This window comes from Benincasa hispida, chromosome 12, assembly GCF_009727055.1.
Source record: "Benincasa hispida cultivar B227 chromosome 12, ASM972705v1, whole genome shotgun sequence".
In the NCBI taxonomy this organism is placed as follows: domain Eukaryota; kingdom Viridiplantae; phylum Streptophyta; class Magnoliopsida; order Cucurbitales; family Cucurbitaceae; genus Benincasa; species Benincasa hispida.
This window is the reverse complement of record NC_052360.1, coordinates 57,058,422-57,085,101: the sequence shown is the minus strand read 5'-3', so window position 1 is coordinate 57,085,101 and position 26,680 is coordinate 57,058,422. Positions and strand designations below refer to the sequence as shown.

The 26,680-nt window shown below is 34.5% G+C and overlaps 1 pseudogene; it reads right to left on the bottom strand.

Moving 5' to 3' along the window:
• Window positions 1-26,089, bottom strand: part of LOC120067571 — a 31,901-nt pseudogene extending 5,812 nt beyond the window's left edge.
• Window positions 26,090-26,680: the final 591 nt, after the last annotated feature.

The following is a 26,680-nucleotide window of genomic DNA, read 5'->3' as shown; positions in this document are numbered from 1 at the left end:
CAAATGGAGGGCTATGGACCACTATAAGGGTTTACACTCCATATTCACTGAGGGTTCTAAAATTATTTTCCTTGTTAGTCCTTTGGTAAAAGAATCAGCCAGATTCCTCTCAGGACTCAACAATTCTAAAGAAATAACTCCTCTTTTTAACAACTATTTCACAACTCCATGTCTAAGACGGATATGCCTCTTTTTGCCATTATATACACTATTTTTGGCAATTCCTATGGCAGCTTGTGAATGAATCACAATGTGCCGAAACTGATACTAATACCCCTCATAATGGTAAATATCCTAATAGACTTCTAAGCCACTCAGTCTCTTGTCCTACTAACTCTTGAGCAATAAATTCAAATTTCATGGTGGATCAAGTTATGCATGTCTATTTTGCAAACTTCCATCATATGGCTTCTCCACCAAGTAAGAATACATATCCGTTGGTAGAATTAACCCCATAATTATTAGTTACCCAATTGAATCACAATAACCTTCTAACACAACAGGGAATTTATTGAAATACAAACAATAGTCTATTGTGCCTTCAAGATATCCCAACAAACGACAAAGAGTACCCAATGATCTTTATTAGGATTATGTGTATATCTACTCAATCTACTCATAGCATATGCAATATCAGATCTGGTATAGTTCATTAGCAATATAACACTACTTATGATCTTTGCATATTCAGATTTGGATACACTACCTCTTTTATTTTTTTATTTTTGAGACTTATACTAGCATAATAAAGTGTTCTTACAGGATGATCATCAAAGTAGCCAAATCTCTTTAATAACTTCTCAATGTAATGTGATTGACACAGAGAAAAACCATTTTATGTTTTCCTTATTTTAACACCAAGAATTATGTCAGCTTCTCCTAGGTGTTTCATTTCAAAGTGCGATGATAACAACAACTTAGTATTATTTATTACCTCTATGTTTGTTCCAAAGATGAGCATATCATCAACATACAAGTATACTACATTCACACACTCTGCTTCAAACAATTTTGAATAAACACATGTATCTAAGTATTGTTGAATTTTTCATACCATTGTTTGGGAGCTTGCTTAAGACCATAAAGAGATTGTTTAAGTTTATGTACTTTATATTCCTGGCCGGCAACTATAAAGTCTTCAAGTCGTATCATATAAATTTCTTCTTCTAGATCACTATTAAGAAAAGTGGTTTTGACATCCATCCAATGAATTAAAAATTCATCGATGGCAGCTAGTACTGTCGAGGCTCTAATTGTAGCCATTTTTGTTACAGGGGAATATGTGTCAAAGTAGTCAATACCTTGTTTTTATGTATACCCTACTACTACTAACCTAGCCTTGTATCTTTTAATTGAACCACTTGGTCTTATTTTCTTCTTGAAAGTTCCAAGTTCGGTTCATGGTTAGAGAATCTAGTTCACTCTTAATGGCTTCCTTCCATATGCTAGAGTCTAGAGAGCTCAATGCTTCTTAGTAAGTTTTAGGATCCTCATCTATTAGATACATATATACAAACTACCAATCAATATCATCTTGCCTCTCAACTAAAAAAGTAGTCAAGAAATCATGACCAAAATTTTTCTCAGTTCTCTGTCTTTTACTTTTTCTAAGTTCAATTCAAGCATTCTATCAAAGGTTCTAATAACTTTAGTTTCAAGCATACTACTAGTAACTTTATCATTTTCAGTTTCATGCATACTATTAAATGAAGAAGGCATTGAATTAGATACATTATCAAAACTAGATGAACTATCTAATTCATATTTTTCCTTTTTCATCGGAAATATATGTTGAAAGACTTCGACATCCCTATATTCACAAATGGATCTATCATTCAAGCACATAAATCTATATGCAACACTATTTTGAATATAATCAATAAACACACAATCAAAAGTTTTAGGTCCGACCTTAGGTTTTCTAAATGTAGGATATGCTACCTTAGCTAAACATCCCCACACCCTCAGGTAATAGAGATTAGGCGCATAACCTATCCAAAGTTCGTAAGGTGTCTTATCTAGTTTTTTGTGAGGTGCCCTGTTAAGAATAAAACAAGCAGAAAGTATAGCTTCCCTTCACATATTATCAAACATTTCAGAACTTAACAATATAACATTCACCATTTCCTTAAGAGTTCTATTTTTACATTATGTTATACCCTTTTGTTGTGGTGAATAAGGTGCAGTAAATTCATGAATAATGTCGTTTGATTCACAAAATTCTTTAAGGGAATTATCATTGTATTTACCACCTCTATCTGCCCTTAACCTTTTAATATTTTTCATTTAATTGATTTTCTACTTCTATTTTATATTTTAAAAACATACTACCAGCCTCATCTTTGGTTTTTAAAAGATAGATTTTAGTATATAGAGAAATCATCAACAAAAGATATGTAGTAATTTTTTCCGCCTCTACTTGTAGTATTTTTTAAATCAGCTAAATCAGAATGAATCAATTTAGGAAATCCTGTATTTCTTAGGTAATAGGTTTAAATGGTTTCTTGTTAAATTTTGCTTCCACACAAATAGAACATTTACTAATTTCGCATGTTTCAAATGCATTGATCATTTTTAATTCTTTAAGTTTCTTAACCGATGCAATATTCACATGACCTTCATTCCACATATCAAAAGACTCAACTATGTAAGTAGAATTAGAAGCACTTGCATTCATCCTATTCGTAACAGGAACAATATTCAAAATAAAAAGATCATCAGCTAGATACCCCTTACCAACAAAGTCTCTATTCTTAGTGAAGATAACCTTGTCAGCTTCTAGTACAATTTTAAGCTCAGTCCGATTCAGTATACTTCCAGACACCAAGTTCCTACGTAAGAAAGGTATATACAACACATTACTTAAGGATTAAGCTTTTCCAGAGGTTAATTTTAAAAGTGTTGGGTTGTATGCCCTAAAACTTGCAGTTTGTAAACATTAAACATATTCTATTCTGCAATAAAAATGTTACTGAGGTATATTCAGTAAAGTTATTATTGAATATGTAAATTTCACTTGTTAAAGCCTAAATCCAATAAACTAACGAACTTCTGGCTATAGCATGAATACTTGAACTTTATGTGGAGACATAAGAGTGGATCGAGTTTGAGTATATAGCCAAAACGGTATATAAGTATAGGAATAAGGATGGGTACCTTATCCTGGAAATACTATCGATGCGCCCCACTTTGTATTTAAGACAAACGATGTGATCCTGAATCATTCATGTAGAAACATGCGAGTGGCGGCATCCTATACCAAAGATATTTTTTTGAGACCAGACCATGAAATAGACACTTTTCTTTATAATGTCGTTTACTGGTAAAACTGACTATTTCATTTTGATGATCTAAGGTAACTTGATTTTAATCCTGAGCTAATTATGAACTCTTGTTTATTCGAGATTGTCCTTTAATCTGCATGAGTGAGAGTGGCTCAACATCGCCACTTAATAAGCCTCTCATTTTAGGGGTAGATCGGGTAGATAGCTGAGGACATAGTCCTACAAGATGGAATTCACTCCTACCTGATTTTAGGGTTAGCAGATAGATTGTTCCTTTAAGTATTGACTCCTAGTTTTAAACAAGGGGTCTCGTCCTCTCTATGACTTAAATGGACTCAGTTTATTGGTAGAACCATAAACTGATTATTCATTAGTGGAGCAGTGGAAACTTAAGGAGCAAGACGTATTACAGGAGTAAAATGGTAATTTTGACCCAACTATAAATAGGAACAACCTGTAAAGGGTCGACTTACTGATCATGGTTAAATCAAGTGGATAGAAATATATCTACAGTGAGAAGAGTGCAACTACTGGGCTTTAGTAGAGTGTCTCAGTAGTTAACGAATGTTAGTTAATTTGGTTCAAAGAGTTTAGCCAATTAATCTTGAATTGTTGGAGCTCATGATCTGTAGATCCATTAAATCTCTCTGCTAGCTCAATCGAACTAAACCTTAGAATAGTGTGACAAGTAAATTTAAAGTGTTCATATTCAAATTAGGGAATAAGCGTTAAATATATGCGATATATTTAACAACGTATCATTCAATGGAATTGAATGATAAAGAGAGAGTTAGAGACATTTAAATAAGATTTAAATATCAAAACTATAAAAAAGGATTCATCAGGATTAGTTTTGGATTTAATAATTGAATATTAAATTAATTAAATTGTTTAATGAATTATTTAATATTAATTTGGTTTTAAATTAATTATCTGAATTAATTTTGAATTAAATGGAATTAATCAAAGGTGGTCAAAGTCAAATGTTGACTTCACTAAAGTCAAATGTTTACTTCACTTAGTGGAAAGATCCAAGAATGGTTTTCAGTGAAAAAATCCAACTTTTAGTGAACTGGTATGTAATTCATTTGACAAAATGTTGATTATACGAATGTCAAATTGAGTGCATTTTGAAATGTCAAAATTTAATTAACTCAATTTTGTATGAATTGCATGTAATTGCTCTATAAATAGGATGCTTTGATAAAGATTAAAGTTCTTGGTCATTTTGGTGATTTTCAAGTTAGTTGAAAAATAATTGTTTCTTGGCAACTTATAGATTCTAAAAGAGCTTTAGAATTTAAGTAATCAATTCTCTCTAAATTTCTATTCTAAATTCATCGCTAATTTAGTCAGTCACCGAATTGAAGGAAATCGAATACGAGGACTTCCATGAGCAGCGGAAGGATCATTCCAAATTACAATCGTATAATCACAAACGAAAACATACGGTTATACGAAATACAGAAATTACAGCATGCTATATAATAGATCAAGGACAAGAATCAACATACCTTTTTAGACTCATCTTCAAGTTCCTTGATCACGAACGCTCGATCACGATTGCACAGCAACACACAAACGTTTTTCCAACACGACCTACATTACACAAACACCGCGCACTCGAATTAAGCGATCGCCAAGGTCACGAACACCGCGAACAGCCTCCAAAGAACCTCGACAGTGTCGAGTTGAGTATGACGCCACCAACAAGGTTACCTTGGTATTCTCGGTTTAAGAATCCAGAAGGTGGGCTTTGTGTGAACTTGGTTTGAGGCATAAAATCAGAGGAACCACAACAATGTAAATGATTGAGCAAGTGACAGATGGAAGAACCTATCGTATAGGTCGATGCCCAATCGTTTAGGAAAAGCTGTGTGATCTTCTAGCAAAATCTATGCGATCGTTTAGCTCATCGCTTAGCTGAGTGTCTATCGTCTAAGAATACTCCACGATCGTTTAGCTCATCCAAGTTGTTGCTTAGTAAATCTAATTTACTTGAAAACTCTCCATGAGTATTTTCCGATATTGGAAATCTCAAAATCGCAATTTTCTTCCTTACCTTACTAAAATTAGGAAAACATTTTTCTTTTTATCTCACGGTTACCATGAAACCACCAATAACCTCCTACTCAATTGGTTATTAGAGAAAAAGAGATAATTATCCAATAATTAATATTATTATAAATATAAATGATAACCAACTTATCATACTATATTTATAACCTATAGTTTTAATATTTCATCTCATGAAACATACAAACCATAGCTCTTTTTCTATTTTATGGAACTTAATGTAAATTTCATTTACATTAATCCTCCACTTGATGTATCTCATACACCATACGGATTATATCATATATAATCGAATTACCCACTTGTTAATTTGAACATTTCAAATCAACACCAATAACTGATCTCCAACTTGAATCCATTGAGCTACCAAGGGGACCTTATAGACCTGTAGCTCGAAGCTTCAACGGTACGTGAATAACTAACTAAACTCCTTAGTCACGTGATCCACCATCCGTTAACTATCAGGCACTTCATTAAAGACCGACAGCCGAACTCTCTTTACCACAGATATATTATATGTCCATCTTAACCAATCAACAGTGCGACAAAAACTTGGCCAATAACCATTATGCCTCTGTAGTTACATTTAACTCCTTAAGTACGACTGAATCCTCTAATAAACATAATTCAGAATCCTACTATGACTGAGTCCTCTCTTCGAAAGAGAAGTTGTGGCTACTATGTTCAAGCCCCGGAATCAGCTCTTAAGGGAGCAATCTCTCCACTTACCCCTGCTTCGAGGAATGAGTGAATTTCATCTTTTGTATTGAGTTCCCAACTCCCAAATCAGACAAGTCCCTAAAAAGATAGGCATGTTAAATTGACAATCTGGCCACTCTCGCCCATACTAATCAAAGGACCGCCCTCAAAGGCAGAAGTTCCCAAAACACTCAGGACTGAGGTCGTGTCACCTCTGGTCGTTTAGGTGAGATGTAAGTCTCCAGTATCAACGGTGTTATATATAGAGTCTAGTCATCTCGACGTCCGTTCTTATACAAACTCTTTGTATAGGATATCCCCGCTCGCATGTCTCCACATGAATGGTCAAGATCTACCATCTGTAGAAGTTTACAATACTTGCAAACCTCTACAAAGCTGGTCGTATCCGTAGTGTCACCAAGATCATGTATCCCACCTTAATCCTTATACTACAAACCTATTTAGGTTATCACTTAAGGCATGATCCACTTTTCACATATACATGCTCAAGTTTACATAAGATAACCATGGAACTTTGTTTATTGGATATAAGTAAATGTCATAATGAAATAACAATTATTTTATTCATAAAACAATGTGTATCATTACAAACAACGAGACTCTGGGAGAATTAGGACACCAATCCCAACACGAATAACATCATCCCGTTCTAAGGTCAAAAAATAGTCGGGAAGACCCTCGTGGTGGTTTACAGTCGGTTTGTGAGAAGATTGAAGTGGAATTTGTGGTAAATTTGGAGCTACAAAGGTTGTAGCTCAAACCCTAATTTCAAAGTTATTTGCATGCATGTTTTATCTTGAAAATTAATGAAATTTAGAGTGCTTAAGATCCAAATTATTTCCGCATGCACATTGTTTATTATTACAAAAAGAACCTTATCTTTTCTAAGTGCTTTAGCAGAAGTTGTTGTCGGTATGGGAAACGTATTCAATTCTTTGATCCATTTCATGGTGCGAAATCTATTATTGGCTAAACAATCATTTGGTTATACCATTTTGGGCTTTGCTCTAACCGAAGCTATTGCATTGTTTGCTCCAATGATAGCATTTTTTATCTCATTCATATTCTGATTGGAGAAAGTAGGTTTCAGTCTCATGAATACACACTCTTCATCAGTAGAGTCTTGGTAGTCTTGGAAGAACTCTTGGTTTGAACAAAAGTGTCTTGTGGGTCCATTATCAAGAATCTAGTCGATTTTGTTTTCTACCAGATTGGCTTCCACAACAGCAGCTATTACGTCATCTGTTCAGCAAGATTCGCTTGTGGGGTGGATCGTTGATCTGGCCTTCCTTTCCTTTGATTGTATTGGTAGGATTTATGCTCAGGCTTCCCACAGACATAGAAAATTAATTTCTTCTTATCAATCTTCCCACCAGCAAATTTGTGATATCCTTTCTTTTAAGAGAAACTATTCTTGGCAGACTGCTTATTGTGATTTTTGAACCTATCTTTGTTAACAGTATAAGATTTAACCAAGCTAGCACCAAATGAATTCAGATTTTCATAAATTAACTTATCTTTTAGCCTGTTGGCTTCTTCTGTGTGCATATGACTGCCAGCTCTTGAAGTATTAGATCTTTCTTTTTATGTTTCAGATGATTTCGATATTCACTCCAGGATAAGGGAAACTTCTCAAGCAGCACATTTGCTAGGAGTATTCCACACATCTTTATACCTTCAGACAGAATGTTTGCTACTAAATTTTCATACTCATGGATTTGTTCAACAACAAGTTTCTCGTTGATCATTTGGAATTATAGCCACTTTCCAACGATGTATTTTTTCTGTCCAGCATCATCTCCTACATACCAAGTCTCTAGTATGCTCCAGATTCTGTTAGTTAGTTTTTGGACCAGGAACAGAGCGAACATGGGGTCTGTCATATGGTTGAGCAAATGGCCATGAACTGTTTTGTTTTCTTTCCCATATTGATCATATTCGATTTGGGAGGACTGCCTTGGTTGGTCAGAAACAGCGATGGGTTCCCTGGAAGATTCTGGATTAGTGACAATAGACACCTTCTTGATAGCAAAAGGTGCTTCTGTGGTAAGGATATAATCAACCTCCAGCTGCTCGACAAAGATCAGTAATTTTTTGGACTAGTGGCAGTAATTTGCGCCATCGAGTGGTTCAAGCTTGGACAGATCGGGGGTACCTTACTGTTCTTGGTTAACATCTATTCGAAATCCAATTGCTATCAGAATGTAAAAACAGATGCGAAAGAGTTGTTGCGTCATAGAGAAACCGCTCCTCTTAAAGCAATTATGACACGACCTCGGTGTCAATCGTTGTGTCGGTTGTTCCCTAAGGTTAAAACAACCTCTAGATTAAAGCATGCACTCATTGGAAGATGGATTGGAATCAAGGAAAAAATGATGCTCGATAAAAAACAAGAAAAAAAATAGGTAGATGAAAGTATAAAGAACAATATTGGAAACTATTCACAACGGGAAGAAACAATCACAAACAAGAAGAAAAACAATCACAAGCAATAAAAGATAAATGGGAGAATTTTTCTATTTTTACGTTGAGAAAAATTAAATGGTAAGTAATAAAAAGTTGTGTCTTTCCACGTAGGCGTGGTTACCCAAACCCGTCCATCCGTCTGTCGGGTCACGGCGCATGCATGTGGTGAAATGGTTATACTTCCACCACAACCTCACTTTGGAGTTACCTTTAGCATGTCTTGGTATTATACCTTTAAGGAAATGCTTAATTCTCAAATGTGGGATATTTTTTTACTTTTATTATGGGTCTAAGCCCAAGGGTCATTTCCAACATTGTCGAGTCATCGGAGGGGAGGAGCTCGAGATACGAATCCTAGAGATATTCTCTCGAACTAACACCATATTTATCAAAGTCGATAACTATTTTGTTGGGTTTTATATCCTAAAACTCGTGGTTTGTAAACAGTAAACTTATTCTGTTATTCAACAAAGTTATTAGTGAATATATGAATTGCTAATTTCATTTTAGAAAAAACCTAAATCCAATAAACTAAGATCCATGACTATTACATGAGTATTTGGACTTTATGTGGAGACATAAGAGTGGATCAAGTTTGAGTAGATAGTCAAAATGGTCTATAGTATACGAATAAGGATGGGTACCTTATTCCGAGGACACTATCAGATGCAATCCACTTTGTATTTAGTACTAAGGATGTGATCCTGATTTGTTCATGTGGAGACATGCGAGTGGGGGCGTCTTATTCAAAGAGTTTATATAAGATCGAACCAAGAAATAAGTCACTCTTACTTTATAATGTTGTTTACTATTTAAGACTGACTGTTTAAAAGCGATGACCTAGGTAACTTGACTTTAATCCTAAGCTAACTATGAACTCTTATTTATTTCGGATTGTCCTTAGATTTTCATAGGTGAGAGTTGCCTCAACAGCGCCGGCTCAATTAGCCTCCCATTTCAGTGTTAAGACCGGGTAGATAGCTAGCGGCATAAGGTGCAAGACAAAATTCACTTTTACAGCTTTTAGGGATAGTAGAGAGGTTGTTCTTTTATGTGATGACTCCGGGTCATGAAAAAGGGGCCCACCTTTTCATTGGCCCGAGAGAGACTCGGTTTAATGATTGGATCACAAACCAATTGTACATTAGAGAATTAGTAGGACTTAAAGAACAAGATGTAATCTTGGGGTAAAACTAAAGGATCTCATACCGAGAGTTCCATGAGCGGGTTCAGATCGCTCTGATTTAACAGTGACCGAAATATAAAAGATATACATTCAACACTAAGAGTTATGCAAATAAACCTAATTATCGGCATGCTCAAAACACAATAAATAACAGGGAAAGGGTTCGTACTAGTTGAAGACTCTCTTCGCACGTCTGAACCCTAAGCAGTGGAAACCCTTCAACGGATCTACCAACACCCGGCTATATGTCGACTACAAAGCAGGATCAGTACAACACGAACACTGTAGCAGGGACGACACCACCACAAGTGAAACCCAGGTATCCTCGGAGTGAAAACCCAAATGGTGGGCTTTAGTGAGTTTGATAGAGGACGGAGGCAACGCGTCGTGTAGATGATATGCAAGTGGGAGATGAGGTTGTGCTATCGTATAGCGGAAGTGCTTATCATATAGAAGAGCTACACGATCCTGTATCAAAAGCTGAATGATCGTTTAGGAAAAACGTATACTACTCGCTCCAAGATACACCAGAGAGTGGGTGTTCTAGACATACAAGCTTCTATCATATAGGCTCTCGCGATCACTTTCACGAATTCTTTTGGGCGCGGAATAAAAAAATATGAATGCACGATTGTGAAAAATGAAAATGATTTTCATTTTTAACCCGCCGGTTACCATAACCAACGCAACCCACTTCCCCACGTCCGAACGTGGACAATTAGTTAATTATCATATAATTAATTAATTAATTAATTAATTAATATAATCATATTATATTTATATCCTATAGTTTGATATCACATATCTACTATAGTATTTTCTCCTCTACTTTGATATAAATCATATTTATATCTAATATCCTCCAAAATAATGTATCTCATACATTTAGCCAATTATATCATATATAATTTGAACTTCCTCTTGTCAATTTGAATAATTCAAATTAACCAAAACACTTGTTCTCAACATTATCCAAACTACCAGGTGACCTAATGGACCTGTAGCTCGAAGCTCCAACGGTAAGTGAATAGCTGACTAAACTCTTTAGCCATGAGATCCACCATCCGTTAACTGTCAATAATTCCACTGAAAGACTAACAGCTGAACTCTTCTTACCACAGATATATTTCTGTGTCCATCGGATATAATCAATCATGAGTACGATGACCCTTCAAAGATGCTCGTAAGTACAGCTTGGCCAATTTACCCTTTTTTCCCTGTAGTTACATCTCACTCCTTAAGTACCACTGATTCCTCTAATGAACAATACAACATAGTCCAACTATGTGTGAACACCTCTGGACCAAGAGAAGGTATTGTGGTGCCACATCGTTCAAGTCCCGGAATCAGCCTTTAAGGGAGCCATCTATTCTACTTACCCCTGCTCGAGGAAGGAGTTGAATTCCATCTTGTGTAACTGAGTTCCCAGCCCCAAATCAGACAAATCCCCAAAATTGGTAAGTTTGAATCGGCGACCTGGCCACTCGCACCCATACAAATCAAAATGAAGCCCTCAATGGCAGGACTTCCCAACTCACTTAGGATTGAGGTCAGTTACCTATTGGTCGTCCTATTGAAGTGAAGTCTCTGTCATGAACGGTGTTTAGTAACGAGACATTAACACTTCGTGGTCAGGTCTTATACAAACTTTTGTATAGGACGCCCCGCTCGATGTCTCGAACACGAATGATCAGGGATCAGACCATCTGTGACAAGTCACAAACACTTGTGACCATTCCACAAAGCGGGCTGCGCATAGCATTACCAGGATAAGGTTTCCCTCCTTTATCTATTTACTATAAACCATATTTGGTTATCTACCAAGACATTGACACTTGTATGTCACCACATACATGTTTGAGTCACATATAGATAACCAAGGATTTTATGTTTATTGGTTGTGGTAAAACAAATAAAACAAATTAACTGAGCAAAATACAAAGATGTGTAAGTAAATATCATAATATTAACAACACAAGTGTTCGTATATACTGTTAACAAACTACACGACACGAGACTTAGGGCATCAACCCCAAACAAAAAAACTCTTGACCCAGCCGTTATTACGAAACAAGCTGTGAAGGGTTGACTTACTGATTTTGGTTATATCAGATGGACAGAAATATATTACGTATAGTGAAGACTCACATAAACTACTGAAGCTTTAAGTAAAAGTGAACCCAAGGTAGATTAATAAATGTTGGTTAATATAGCATAAAGAGTTTATAGAACCGAAGTTAAAACTCTCGTAAGTGCACAGTCCACATGATGTTTAGGTCTATTAGGTCTCCCTACTAGCTCACAAATGAATTAAATCTTAGAATAGTGTGATGGGTAAATTTGAAGCGTTCAAATTCGAATTAAGGGAATCTATAATTATATACGATATGATTACACGTTTAATTATCGAATTAAACGAAATTGGAGAATTGGATAATATTTAAATTTGATTTAAATATTAAATACATGAATAGAGATTCATGGTTATGGATTTGGTGTTTTAATAATTTAATACTAGATATTAAATTATTTTAATTAAATAAATAAATTTTATTTAAAATTAAGTATTTGAATTAATTTTATTTAAAATTTTCAGTTTTCAATTTTCAATTTTGTTTTAATTTAAGTTTTGGAATTTTAAATTAAAATGAAAATTTGATTTTTAATTAAAATTGGAATAAAATTGATTTTAATCAATTTTTCAATTTTAGTGGGTTTATCCCACTTTAAACACTCAAATTCCCACTACAGATTGAGTTACTTGGTGTCAATCTATTATGCAATTAGATTGCATGAGAGACTTGAATAAAATTGAGTCAAATTCAGCTGAGATTGGAAGCCATGCAACTTGGAATTTTTTTGTTTTTGGTTGAAGAAAAAGTTCTTCATCACTTGAACAACAAAAACCACTTTTCCTCCATAAAAATTCCTTTGAATTCAAACTCATTTTGGATCCCACAATCCAATCTAAGGTCCAAGAGAATAGTAGGGAAGATCAAATGATGGTCTACAACCATTTGGAGTGAAGATTCAAGCTGGATTTGAAGATTGAAGAGTTCTTCAAAGGTATATCTTCAAAACCCTATTTTTAGTTTATGAACTTGCATGTTTCTATGCTAAAAATTATAGAATTACAGTGCTTAAGATCCTAATTGTTTCCGCTATTTGCATGCTAACTCCAACAATTCGTATCAGAGCATGATTTAAGTACTCAATTTGTGTTAATTTTAGCTTGATGAGTGATTTTCATAAGTTGTATGAAAATGGGAGCTGATATAGATAATTTCAGTTTTGGCATTTTAATCCTCTTCAATTCGGTGATAATTTTTGTAATTGGCTCTATGTTTATGGGTCTCAATGTGTGGTTAAGTGTTTGTAAATTTTGTAGAGTCAATAGAGTTACAATTACGTTGTAATTGAAGAAAGAAGCAAGAAAGGTTAGCTGCAGAAAACCATAAATGAAGCTATTGTGATGTAGTGTTGCAATGCTACCTATGGAGCATCGCAACGTTGCTCTTCAGACAGCCCAGAAACGAGGCAAATTCCTGTGGCTTTGCAACGTTGTTCATCCCAGCCCAAAATGTATGTGTGCGACCCGACCAGCAGTTCAAGTGAACCGGTTTGGCCTGTTTAGGTCTTTGAGGTCATGTTCAGCCTAATTTTGGCTGGTTCAACCCATTTAGAAGCCGTAGAGGTCTGGTTCAAACGATTCGAGTCTTGTTCTGGTCAATTCGTGATATCTAAAAGTTGGTTTTTATTATTATTGTAATAATTTAAGTTGTTTGCTTGCTAGGATGCCAAAACTAGTCCATATGAGTGTGCGTTTAATTATTTATGCATTATGAATATATATTATAATTAAATAAATCTTGTATGTGCATATAGTATGCCATGTGTTGGAATGTACCATCGCACAGCGGAAGTGACCAGGATCCATAAGCACTCTAATTCATTAATTTTGGCAGAAATGAAAGCATACTATAGAAGCAATAAATGGGTTTCATGACATACCTTTGTAGAACTTCCTCAAAGCTTGAATTCAACTGCAAATCTCCTCTGAATCTTGTTGTAGACCACTCCAAGATCTTCCCTACTATCCTCTTCGTACTCTAGATTCAGTAGTATGACTCAAAATAAGCTTGAATTAAGGGAATTCAGAGACATGCTCACAGCAGCAACCCAAATGAAGAACACCTTTCTTCTCACGAATTTTTCAGAAAAAATTGATCGGTGTCCTTACCTCAAAATCACTCCAATCTCTTCAATATATTGCAAATGATCATGCAAAGAGATTAGCGGCATGAGATGCAACTCATGCTTGGAGTTAATGAAGTTTTAAGATGGTGGGTTGTTAGTGAGCTACTTGATGAAGACAAAGGAAAATGTCTATTTTCCATTTTTGTGTTTTTCCCTTCTTTTTCAATTTATCAAAATTGATTTCATATATCAATTCATTTAATAAAATTGAAAATATTATTAATTTTATAAATTAATTTCTTAATAAAATTAACAAATAATTCTAATTAATTTAATATCAAATATTAAATTTATTTGTACACGATTCCATCTTCAAATATTTAAATCATATTTAAATATTATTTATCCAATTCCATTTAATTCTAATTTGAACATTTCAAATTAACTTATCACGCTACTCTAGAGCTAATCCATCTACGAGCTAATAGGGGGACCTCACGGTCCTACATATCATGGGCTCCACGATCCGAGATTAATCAGTTAAACTCATTAGACCGAACTAACCCTCATTCGTTAACTGATGGGTGATTCCACTAAAGCTCATAGTTGAACTCCCCTCACTGTAGATATATTATGTCCACTCGATATAACCATGATTAGTAAGTTAACCCTTCACAGGTTGTTCGTAATAACGAATAGGTTGAATCTCTGTTTTACCCCCGAAATTACCTTTTGTTCCTTATGTCCCACTAACCCCCTAATGAACAATTGATTTTGGATCCAATCAATAAATCGAATCCCTCTTGGGCCAATGAGAGGGTGAAGCCTCTTGTTTAAGACCCAGAATCAGCACTTAAAAGGAACAACCTCTCTACTAACCCTAATCAGGTAGGAGTGAATTATGTCTTGAACCCTATATCCCCCAACTATTCATCCGATCTTATCCCCAAAATGGGAGGCCTATTGAGCAGAGAAATTAGTCTATTCTCACCGTTTACAGATCAAAGAATAATCCAGAACAAACAGGAGTTCATAGTTAGCTCAGGACTAAGGTCAAGTTACCTAGGTCATCGCTTTGAAATAGTCTGTAAAGACCCGAGTTCAGGAGGGGTACATGAATAAACCGATATCACATCCGAATGAGAAGGATCCTGAGGACATAAAAGTATGGTTAAGAAAGGCTTAAAGGAATTAAAAGTTACTACCTAAACAAACAAGGTGCACCTTCTTTTTCGGTGGCTCAATCATAAGAACTCCAAAGTTAAGCGTGCTTAGCTTAGATCAATCCCATGTTGGGTGACCACGCCTCCACTGTTTACATATACCACGAGTTTTAGGACATAAAACCCAATACCATGTAGATTTAAAATCCCACCATAGAAAGCATGTAGCATACATTGAAAGTATGTTATAAATAGTTATAATGTATAGTATGCTTGTGTTAAAGTTTTAAGTGTTTAATATAAATAGTTATACTAAATGTTGAAATGTTTGATTATGTTATAGATGAAAAGCATGTCTAAAGTTTTATAAGTTGTTATAAAATGGATTAGACATTTAAAATTCATAACAAAGAAAAGATGCATGGTTACCTAAGATTAACAAATAACAACTTGTTTTAATAGTTAAAATAGGTTGTTATCTTGTAAAATTCTGGTGACAAACTCAACAAGTCTATAATCTTGTCTAAGGCTAGAGGTATTTAAGTTAACAGTTTACGGAACACCTACTACCTGGAGATTATAGTCGAATAATTGAGTGTTGTTAAGTCAGTTTTATGAGCAGCGTGAGTGAAGTGAGGTTTTCAAATTGGTTTATCACCTAGACATCATAGGTTAAATCCAAATATAAACGTCATACTTGGAAAATAACCTAGATTTATGTTATTTTATTAGTCGGAATATACCAAAGTAAATATTTACCAGAAAAAAATATAACACTTCAATGGGAGATTAATAACATATACGATATATTGTTCTTAGCTCTCACGTCCCTAATAGTTCACACCGTGAGATTCATGTTCAACTTCGTATCACCTTGGGAGTGACCTCCATTCGAAAAGTGTTTGCATGGGTCAATAGCAAGGTGAATAGGGAAAGTAGTTCATAGTAAGTGGGTGAAAAATGTATTTCAACGTGTCCTGCAGTCCTTCCATTAGTTTGGATTGTGAGATTCATATGTTGCGTCTGCTTGTAATTTTTAGGCGACATAAGCTAGTCATTTTACGGCGACCATCCCCTCGGAGGGTTGTAACATGGCATTCGGAACAATTCGAACTCCAGAAATGGATATGATTTCTTAGGTCCATTCCCAACCTTGACTCTCTAATTTGATAGCACAGTTGGGGCTGACCTCTGAGGTCTTAAAATAGAGGTTACACGTACAAAATACTAAGCGTTAGTGAGTTCTTAACCAAAAGTGGTAACTAAATGACTATAGGAATAAGAGTTATTCTGAAATTAGTATTTAGTCAAGAATGTCTTATTTTAGTAAAGGAGTATTTGACTGCCCCTTAATAGCATCTAGTCTGACTCACTAAAGTATCGTTGCAAATAAATAATGAAATTTGGGTACATTATTACTTAAAATTTGATTTAATTTAAAAGAAATTCACTAATAAGAAATTGTTTATACTTTCAGCATGATTAGCTCATTAATATAGTTATTGGCTTCTGAGAAACTTAATGGGGATAATTACGCTACATGGAAATCAAACCTGAATACAATACTGGTAATCGATGACCTAAGGTTCGTTTTAACTAAGGAATATCCTCCAAACCCTGGCTCAAACGCAAACCGAACTATCAAAAAACATATAATAAGTGGACAAAGGTAAATGAAAAGGCCAGAGCCTTTATTCTTGCCAGCATATCTAATGTTTTGGCTAAGAAACAAGATCGCATGTATACCGTTAAATAGATTATGGAATCTCTATGGGGGATGTTTGAACAATCGTCCTTCTCCCTTAAACATGATGCCATCAAGTACGTTTATAACTGCCATATGAAAGAAGGGACCTCTATTACAGAACATGTCCTGGACATAATAGTCCATTTCAATGTGGCAGAAGTAAACGAAGTTGTCATAGACGAGAAAAGTCAAGTCAGTTTTATTATAGAGTCTCTTCCGAAGAGCTTTTTATAATTTCGCACAAACACAATGATGAACAAGATAGAATATAAATTGACCATTATTCTCAATGAGCTTCAGACTTATCAGTCCCTCTTAAAAACTAAGGGATGGGAAGCAGAGGCAAATGTTACCATCACAGATAAAAGAGGATTGTCCCCTAAGATAAAGTCTGACTCTTCTTCCTCTTCTTCTTCTAAGAAAAAAAGTGTTCCGATGAAAAACAGTAAGGGAAAAGGAAGATTCCTACTGACTACAAAGGCAACGCTAAAGTTGCAGACAAAGGAAAATGTTTCTACTGAAACGATGATGGGCACTGAAAAAGAAACTGCCCAAAGTACCTTACGGAAAAGAAAGCGAAAAAAGCAAAACAAGGAAATTAGTTTCTGAAGAATGCCTGCAAAAGAAGAAACAACTCTTAGAGTTGTGAACAGGGAAGGTTGTCTCAGTACGTGGGAGTTACTGAAGTTGTTATCAAAAGATAGATATATTATTCAATAATGTACTTCTTATTTATGAAATGAAAAGAAGTATTATATCTATCTTTAGTAAGAAAAATTGTATAAAAGTATTTTTTGACTTAAATGAAGTGTTCATTAGCAAAAGAAGTATTTTTATTTGTTCTACCAGAAAATATGTTAAAACCAACCAAAGCAAAAGCCATTTTAAATATAAAGATATTTTAAAATGGCTAAAATGGGAAAACAAAAGACAAAAGGTTTCTTTAAGTATATATCTTTGGCACTTAATATTTGGTCACATAGGATTGAAAGAATGGTTAAAAGTGGTCATCTAAATCAGTTAGAAGACAATCTTTTACCACTATTTGAGTCTAGTCTTGAAGATAAGATAACCAAAAAAACCTTCTATAAGAAAAGGTCTTAGAGCCAAAGAACAGTTAAAGCTCACACATTCAGACCTCTATAGTCCAATGAATGTCAAGGCACGAGAAGGGTATGAATATTTCATCAGTTTTATTGCTGATTATTCAAAGTACATTAATATTTACCTAATTCATGATAAATCTAAAACACTCAAAAAGTTCAAGGTGTATAAAGACTGAAGTTGAAAACTTGTTAGGTAAAATAATTAAGACACTTTGATCAGATCGTGGTAGAGAGTACATAAATTTAAAATTGCTAAGACTATTTGATAGAACATAAAATCCAGTCACTCTCTACACTTGGTGCCTCAACAAAACGATGTATCAGGAAGAAAAATAGAACGGTATTAGACATGTTGAAAGATAAGCTACGCTCCGTTGCCTAAATTTTTTTGCGGATCCGCAGTAGTGACTGTTATATACTTTTTTAACGTCATTTCATTAAAAGCTTTTCTAAAACTCCATATGAGGAATGGAAGGTCGTGAAAGCTGTTTATGACACGTAAATATTGTTTACATTATTTCAAGAATTTAGGAACGACTGACACATGTGTTGGTACAAAACCCTAAGGAATTAAAACGTTGTTCAAACAGTATGCCTTTTCATAGGCTACCCAAAAGATTATGAACTTCTTCGACCCAGAAGAAGAATACATGAGAGATCATCAATTTTTGTGATAAAGCTAGTGTTATGTCAAGTTTACATTGTAGCTATAGAAAATCAACAAGAGTTATTGATTAAGCTCAACCTAAAATAAGAGTTGTTAAGACTGGTCAGATGCATCTTTCTCAAAGAGGTTAGAGTGTCTCGACATAGTGGGAGGGTTGTGTGACAGCTTACCCATAACATGCATTTTGTAGAAACTCAAGTCATCAATACTTGGTGATGGCATCGAGAATCCATTGACCTAAAGTTAGACAATAATGTTCAAAGGAATCACACCTCAAGAAGTTGAGGATATAAGATTCATTCCTTATTTGTTGATAGTTAGCAATCTACTGTATCTGATGTGTTTACAAGGGTCCTCTCGGTTAATGTGTTTTAGGGTCACCTAAAGAGTCTAGGACTACAAAGTGTATAATCTAGGGCAAGTGGAAGAAAAATCCATAGGTATATGATACTTAGTGAAGAATGGGTATGTGATGCCCTAGTTTATTGTATTTCTCTTTAAAAACTTAAAAACTCAACATTATGTGTAAACATGTGTTACCACTAGAGTTTTAGTCCAAGTGGGAGTTTGTTCGGTTTATATCCTAAAACTCGTGGTTTGTAAACAATAAACTTATTTTGTTATTCAACAAAGTTATTATTGAATATATAAACTGCTAATTTCGTTTTAGAAAAAACCTAAATCCAATAAACTAAAATCCATGACTATTACATGAGTACCTGGATTTTATGTGGAGACATAAGAGTGGATAAAGTTCAAGTAGAAAGTCAAAATGGTTTATAGTATATGGATAAGGATGGGTACCTTATTCTGGGGACACTATCGGATGTAGCCCACTTTGTATTTAGTATAAACGATATGATCCTGATTCGTTCATGTGGAGACATGCAAGTAGGGCGAAACCGGACTAAGAAATAAGTCACTCTTATTTTATAATTATGTTTACTGTTTAAGACTGACAATTTCAAGGCAATGACCTCGGTAACTTAACCTAAATCCTAAGCTAACTATGAACTCCTGTTTATTCAGGATTATCCTTAAATTTTCGTAGGTGAGGGTTGGCTCAACAGCGCCAGCTCAATAAGCCTCCCATTTCAGGAATAAGATCGGGTTGATAGCTGGAGACATAGGGTGCAAGACGGAATTCACTCCTACTCGTTTTTAAGGATAGTAGAGAGGTTGTTTCCTTAAGTGCTAACTCCAGGTCTTGAACAAAGGGTCTCACCCTCTCATTGGCTCAAGAGGGAATCGGTTTAGTGATTGGATAACAAACCAATTCTTCACTAGAGGATCAGTAAGACTTAAGGAACAAGATGTAATCTCGAGCGTAAAATAGATTTTGACTCGGTCGTTATTACGAACAACCTGTGAATGGTCGACTTACTGATTATGGTTATATCGAGTGGATAGAAATATATCAATGGTGACGGAGTGCAACTACTGGACTTTAGTAGAGTGACCCGATAGTTAACAAATGTTGGTTAATTAGGTTAAAGAGTTTAGTCGGTTAATCTCAAATCGTTGGAACCCATGATCTGTAGATCCATTAAGTCCCCCTACTAGATCACAAACGAATTAAACCTTAGAACAGTATGATGAGTAAATTTGAAGCGTTCAAATTTGAATTAAGGGAATTTATAATTATATACGATACAATTGCACGTTTAATTATTGAATAAAACAAAATTGGAGAATTGAATAATATTTAAATTTGATTTAAATATTAAATACATGAATAGAGATTCATGGTTATGGATTTGGTGTTTTAATAATTTAATATTGGATATTGAATTATTATAATTAATTAAATAAATTTTATTTAAAATTAATTATTTGAATTAATTTTATTTAAAATTGAAGTGTTGAATTTTATGAAATTCAAATAATAAAATCAATTTTGTTTTAATTTAAGTTTTGGAAATTTAAATTAAAATTTGAAAATTTTATATTTAGACGAAATTTCAATAAAACAGACTTTAAATCAAATTTTCAATTTTAGTGGGTTTATCCCGCACTTTAAACACTCAAATTCCCATTATAGGTTGAACTACTTGGTGTCAATCTATTATGCAATCAGATTGCGTGAGAGACCTAAATAAAACTGAGTCAAATTCAGTTTAGATTGGAAGCCATGCAATTTGGAATTTTCTTGTTTTTGGTTGAAAAAGAAGTTCTTCATCACTTGAACAATAAAAACCACCTTTCCTCTATAAAATTCCCTTGAATTCAAACTCAATTTGGATCCCACAATCTAATTTAAGGTTCTAGAGGATAGTAGGGAAGATCAAGTGGTGGCCTACTACATGAAATCACAGATCTCCCGATGCATGAAATCGTTCGAAAATGGTGGACAACGTGTTGAGAGATCCTCACCCGACGACGTACTGATCGTCGAAATTTTGGTTGAGAGAAATCTGTCAGGAGTAGAACTCTCGACGCCAAATATAGGGCGTCGGGAGTTATAGGAACTCCCAACGAGTAATATACGTCGTTGGAAGTTCCATTAACTCCCAACGATCACTTCTATACGTCGGGGGTTCCACTAACTCCCAACGGTCCACTAGTTCGTGGGGAGTTCCAGAACTCCCGATGGACTCTTCCACTCGTCGGGAGATCCACTAACTCCTAATGGTACCTTCTTTGCGTCGAGCATTCCTTCAATGGTTGAATATTGACTTTTAAAATTTTTTAATTTTTAATTTTTAATTTTTTTAATTTGATCTGAATAAGCTGTAAAGCATCATTAACCAACTCAAACAGATTCACATAACAAATAAAACGAACAAAATGAAGTCCATACTATAACAAATAAAAGAAAATTAGAAGATAGTTTATTAAAGAATTTTGTCTTCAGAAATACATGACAGAAATAAGATGAAAACAACGTCGAGAAATATGTATTCAAAAATACGGAAAAGAAAACGTCTGGAACACGACATCTTCAACAATTGTCCAACCTCATCTCCGAACAGCATCCTACAACAAAACAAAAACATTCAAATGTCATAAACTTCCGAAAACAAACCAATAACTCCAAGTTCAACTCCAAAATGAGTATCACGAAACTCAACTCATCCCTCACAACATATTCAAACTTCATAAATAAGAACGAACACACAAAAAACCCCAAAACAATCTAAACCAAACTCGACCCACCCCCCACAACACGTTCAAACTTCATAAACATCCATAAACAATTATAACCGAACTCTACCCATCCCCACAACATTCAAACTTCATAAACATCAACAAACACACAAACTTCATAGGAAATTTGTACGGATGACCCATTTTTTGGGTCCAAAATGTCAAATGACCCATTTTTTAAAAATAATGTCAATTGACCCTTTGCTAATATCATCGTCATACCAGATTATAAAAATGCCCTCACCTCTTTGTTTTCTTACCCTTTTACTGAAAACCAAAACTACACTAAAACTCTTCCATTGCCACCAACAAATTGAATCTGATCGATAAGGGAATGCAATCTATGTCGATTGTGTCTTAAACTGATCAGTAATGGGGCTGTCTCTTATACACATCTAGATGTGTATAAGAGACAGGGGTTTAAAAATATTGTGAACTTATGATTTTTTTTGTTTGTTTTTTTAGTTTTCGATGTGTTCTAAGGTTGAAGACGAGTAGAAAGAAAGAATGTGAGTGAGATAAGTGAGAGCGAAGTCGGCGAGAGTGACACCAGAAAGAGTGACACTAGAAAGAGTGAGACTCGCAAGAGCAAGATTAACGAGACAATGTATAAAGAGAGAGAGAGCGTGAGAGAGAAAAAACATAAAGTAAGGGGGAAAAAGCATTTCATCAAAAAGCATCAAAATTTTGACCGAAGGTGGACATGAAATTATTTTATGACAATATATTAGGTCAAAATTTTCTAGCTTCTCTCGCTCTCTCTCTCTTTCTCTCTCTCTCGTTCTCTCTCCCCTTTGCTCTCTCTCGGTCTCGCTCCTTTTTTAAGAGAAATTTTCTTTAGACATTGTCTCGCTAGTATCGCTCTCGCGAGTCTTGCTCTCTCTAGTGTCACTCTCGTTGGTGTCGCTCTCACTTATCTCACTTACATTCTCTCTTTCTACTCGTCTTCAACCTCAGAACACATCGAAAACCAAAAAAATCATAGGTTCACATTATTTCTAAACCCTCGAACAACCCACCCTACAAGTTCACTCCAAAATGATTATAACCGAACTCAATCCACCCCCACAACATTCAAACTTCATAAACATCAACAAACACAAAATTTCATAAACATCTATAAACATACAAAAACTCCAAGTTCAATGGCAAAATGAGTATAACCAAACTCTACCTACCCCTACGACATTTCCTACGCTAATAGACAAGCACACAATAACGACAAAAAAACACATCAAAATCCAATTGTTTGGCTACCATAACTATAGGATAGCCAACAATTCTTTATATAAAGCTACTAGTAAGACATAACTACTTTGCTACCATAACTGTAGGATAGCAATATATTAGACAACTGAATAATGAAGTAAGGGATTATCACCACATGCCACATACTATAAGACATGAAGAAGTTTGTTTCCTTCATTCATTTCCAAGGTGACAAATTTTAAGGGATTATCACCACAGGCCACATAATATAAGAAGTACTCATATTTCCAAACGGATTAAACCCATCCGAAGCTAATCCTAAATGAACATTTCGAGGATCTAAAGTGTAATGAGGAAATTCACGATCTAAATGTTTCCACCCCTTTGCATCAGCTGGATGTCGCAATACACCTTCTGTTTCAACTCGTTATCTTTATGTCATCTTATGTCAGAAACGCCTTCTTTTGATGCAAACAATCGTTTTAATCTTGATATCAATAGAAAATGACGCAATACCTTATGTGATTTTTTTTTACCCTTGCCATCATTAACTTTGTACCGAGACTCACCACAAATAGGGCATTGTTGTAAATCTGTAAATGCTTTCTGATACAATACACAATCATATTTGTATGCATGAATAGACTTATAACCTAGGCCTAAATCACGCATTTTTTGCTTAGCTTCATAAAAGGAAGTAGGTATAGCGGTGACAGCTGGAAACGCTACTTTTAACAATTTCAGCAACATGTCAAACGATTGTACTCTAGCCGTTGAGAACTTTGATATGCATCAACTTCACTAAAAAGTTCAAGGACAAAAATTGCTAACAACCAGGGTATAGTTCATTACGTGCTTCGGTCATTAAATCCTCGAATAAGTTTGTGGTATCTCTTTCTTGACTATTAGAGGATATTTTATTATCAATCCCTTCTTCATTTGCATCTTCTATTTCAATTGGAACTTGTAGATCATTTATAAGATTCAACATCTCATTTTCTTCGACAACATTACCCTTTATACTATCTACTTCAACATTGTGTATTGAATGAGTTATATGACTTTCAAAACCTCTAGATAAGTTTACTGGCTCTCCATGATATACCCATTCACAGTATGAGGGAGATATTCCATATGTTAATAGATGTTGTTCCACGATATCTAATTTTTTTCAAATTGAATTCATACAATTCTTGCATGGACATCTTATTCATCCGGAATCATTAACATTAAACTTCGCCACATCTAAAAACTAGAATACTTCTTCTCTATACTCCATTGATAACTTATTCCTTATTTTAATCCATTCTTTATTCATCCTTAAAAATAAATCTTTTCTAACCAACTTGTATTCCAAAATAATAACCTGTATTATAGGATAAAGTACAAAGTCTTTATTAAGCATGAATTTTGATTAATTTAATAAATAATTTCAAGTTCGTTCGGAGAATTTAAAATTTTAAATAACCTCTAATAGGTGATTTGACTTGTGTATACACAATATCCGTGGAATATAATTTATATCAAACACAACCCATTTTCTCATAGGTATACCACTTGTCAACTACCTCATAACATTCAAACCAAATAATAAACCTCATACTCTAGGCAAAATTAACTAAGCATTAATTCAACCACCTCAACACACATTTCCACCCAAATAATGACATTGTGATCTCCAATAAAACACTTGATATGCCCTAATTCATTAATTATTCCTACCCTTTAGACTTTCCAAATCTCCAAAGACTCCGTTCATGTCCTCTTTCTCATGAAAGATATATACACCTACATTCCCTACGACCCTTGTACTCTAAGTTAAACTTGTTGTGATCAAAACGCATCATAACATTTTCAATTCAATTTCAAAGTACAACAATGCACCATAATTTTTCCTCCAACCACTAGCGTTGCCTCTGCCAACAATCTCCCACCATATTCAAACTCCCAAAACAATCAAATCAAACTTTCAATCATAATATGTATATTCGATAACAATAACAAAATTAATATTTATATTCAAAACAATAACAAAACAAATATTCGATTTTGATTTTGATTATGCCACCAAAACAATCAAAGCAAACTTTCAATCACAATATGCATATTCAATAACAATAACAATAATAATAACAAAATTAATGTGTATATTCAATAACAATAATAATAACAAAATTAATATGTATATTCAATAACAATAACAAAATTAATATGTATATTCAAAATTACAATAACAAAACAAATATTGGTCTTTGATTATGCCACCAAAATAACGAAAGCAAACTTTCAATCACAATATGTATATTCAAGAACTAAAACTTGTTTTCTTGCTATTTCTTTATCTTGTGTTTTCCAAAAAAAAAAAAAAAAAAAAAAAAAAGAGAGATATTTTAAGAGAAAAAATTTTCAAATTACCTTTGAGGGATCTTCTATCGGCGGTGAACGACGAGAGCGACATGCTAGGGTTTCAAATTGGGGAAGAAGAAAGGCGGTCGTAGGGACTTCTGCCCAATATGGGTTTTATACCAGATCTCCCGACGACTATCAAGGGCTGTCAGGAGATCCAAGGAACTCCCAACGAATAAATAACTCGTCGAGAGTTATAGTAACTCCCGACGGGTAATGTCCCGCCGTTGGGAGATTAGAACTATCTCTCGACGAATAGTATACATCGTCGGGAGTTTTTCATAATTCCCGTCGGGTCTCTTACGTCGTCGGGAGAGACCCTATGTCCCAATGGCGGATTTAAGCGTTGGGAGACCATCTTTTTCTTATCGTGGCTACAAGTTCTTAGAGTGAAGATTCAAGCTGGATTTGAAGATTGAAGAGTTCTTCAAAGGTATATCTTCAAAACTTTATTATTAGTTTATGAACTTGCATGTTTCTATGCTAAAATTGGTAGAATTAGAGTGTTTAAGATCCTAATTATTGTTTCTGCTAATTTCATGCTAACTCCAACACATTCAGCACAACAAAAATAGATAAGGTGAGAGATCGTCACCTTGCCTAAGACCTCTAGAAAGGAAAACCTCGGTGGTTTGGTACCATTAATCAATATCGAGAATGACGGAGTTGTGATGTAGTCCATGATCAAATCAACCCAAAGCTGATTAAACCTCATCGCTAACATAAGGTGACATAAAAATGACCACTCAACTATGTCGTTGGCTTTGCTCATATCCCTTAATAGCATGAAACCCCATCTTACGCTTTTCATTTCATTTTCAAGAAATGCAAACACTTGTGACTGATGATAACATTGTATGTAATAGAACGACCAACCTATAAGCCAAAACCTTGGTCACCAGTTTATAATAGACATTGCAAAGATTAATAGGCTGATATTCTGTCACAAAACGGGCTGAGCAACCTTCGGAATAAGAACAATATTGGTCTTGTTCCATTCCTACATAGAGGCCTTGATAATCTCATCTCTTGTAAAAGACTCAATAGCTGGGAATTCATCAAATCTGTAACAATCCTTGAAATAACCTCCAAACTTTATTATTGTTTTGAAATGAACCAGGATCAAAAGATGTAAAAAGGTCCTTGAAATAATGAGAAAACATATTTAGAATAAAAGAAATTACCAAAAATTTGATTACGTTTTCGTGTCCCTGTATTTGTTTTGAACTTTTAAACTTAGTTTTACATTTATCGCTAAATTCTTGATTTAATTTTAGTTTCTATTTGTTTAAAAATTTAGCAAAGT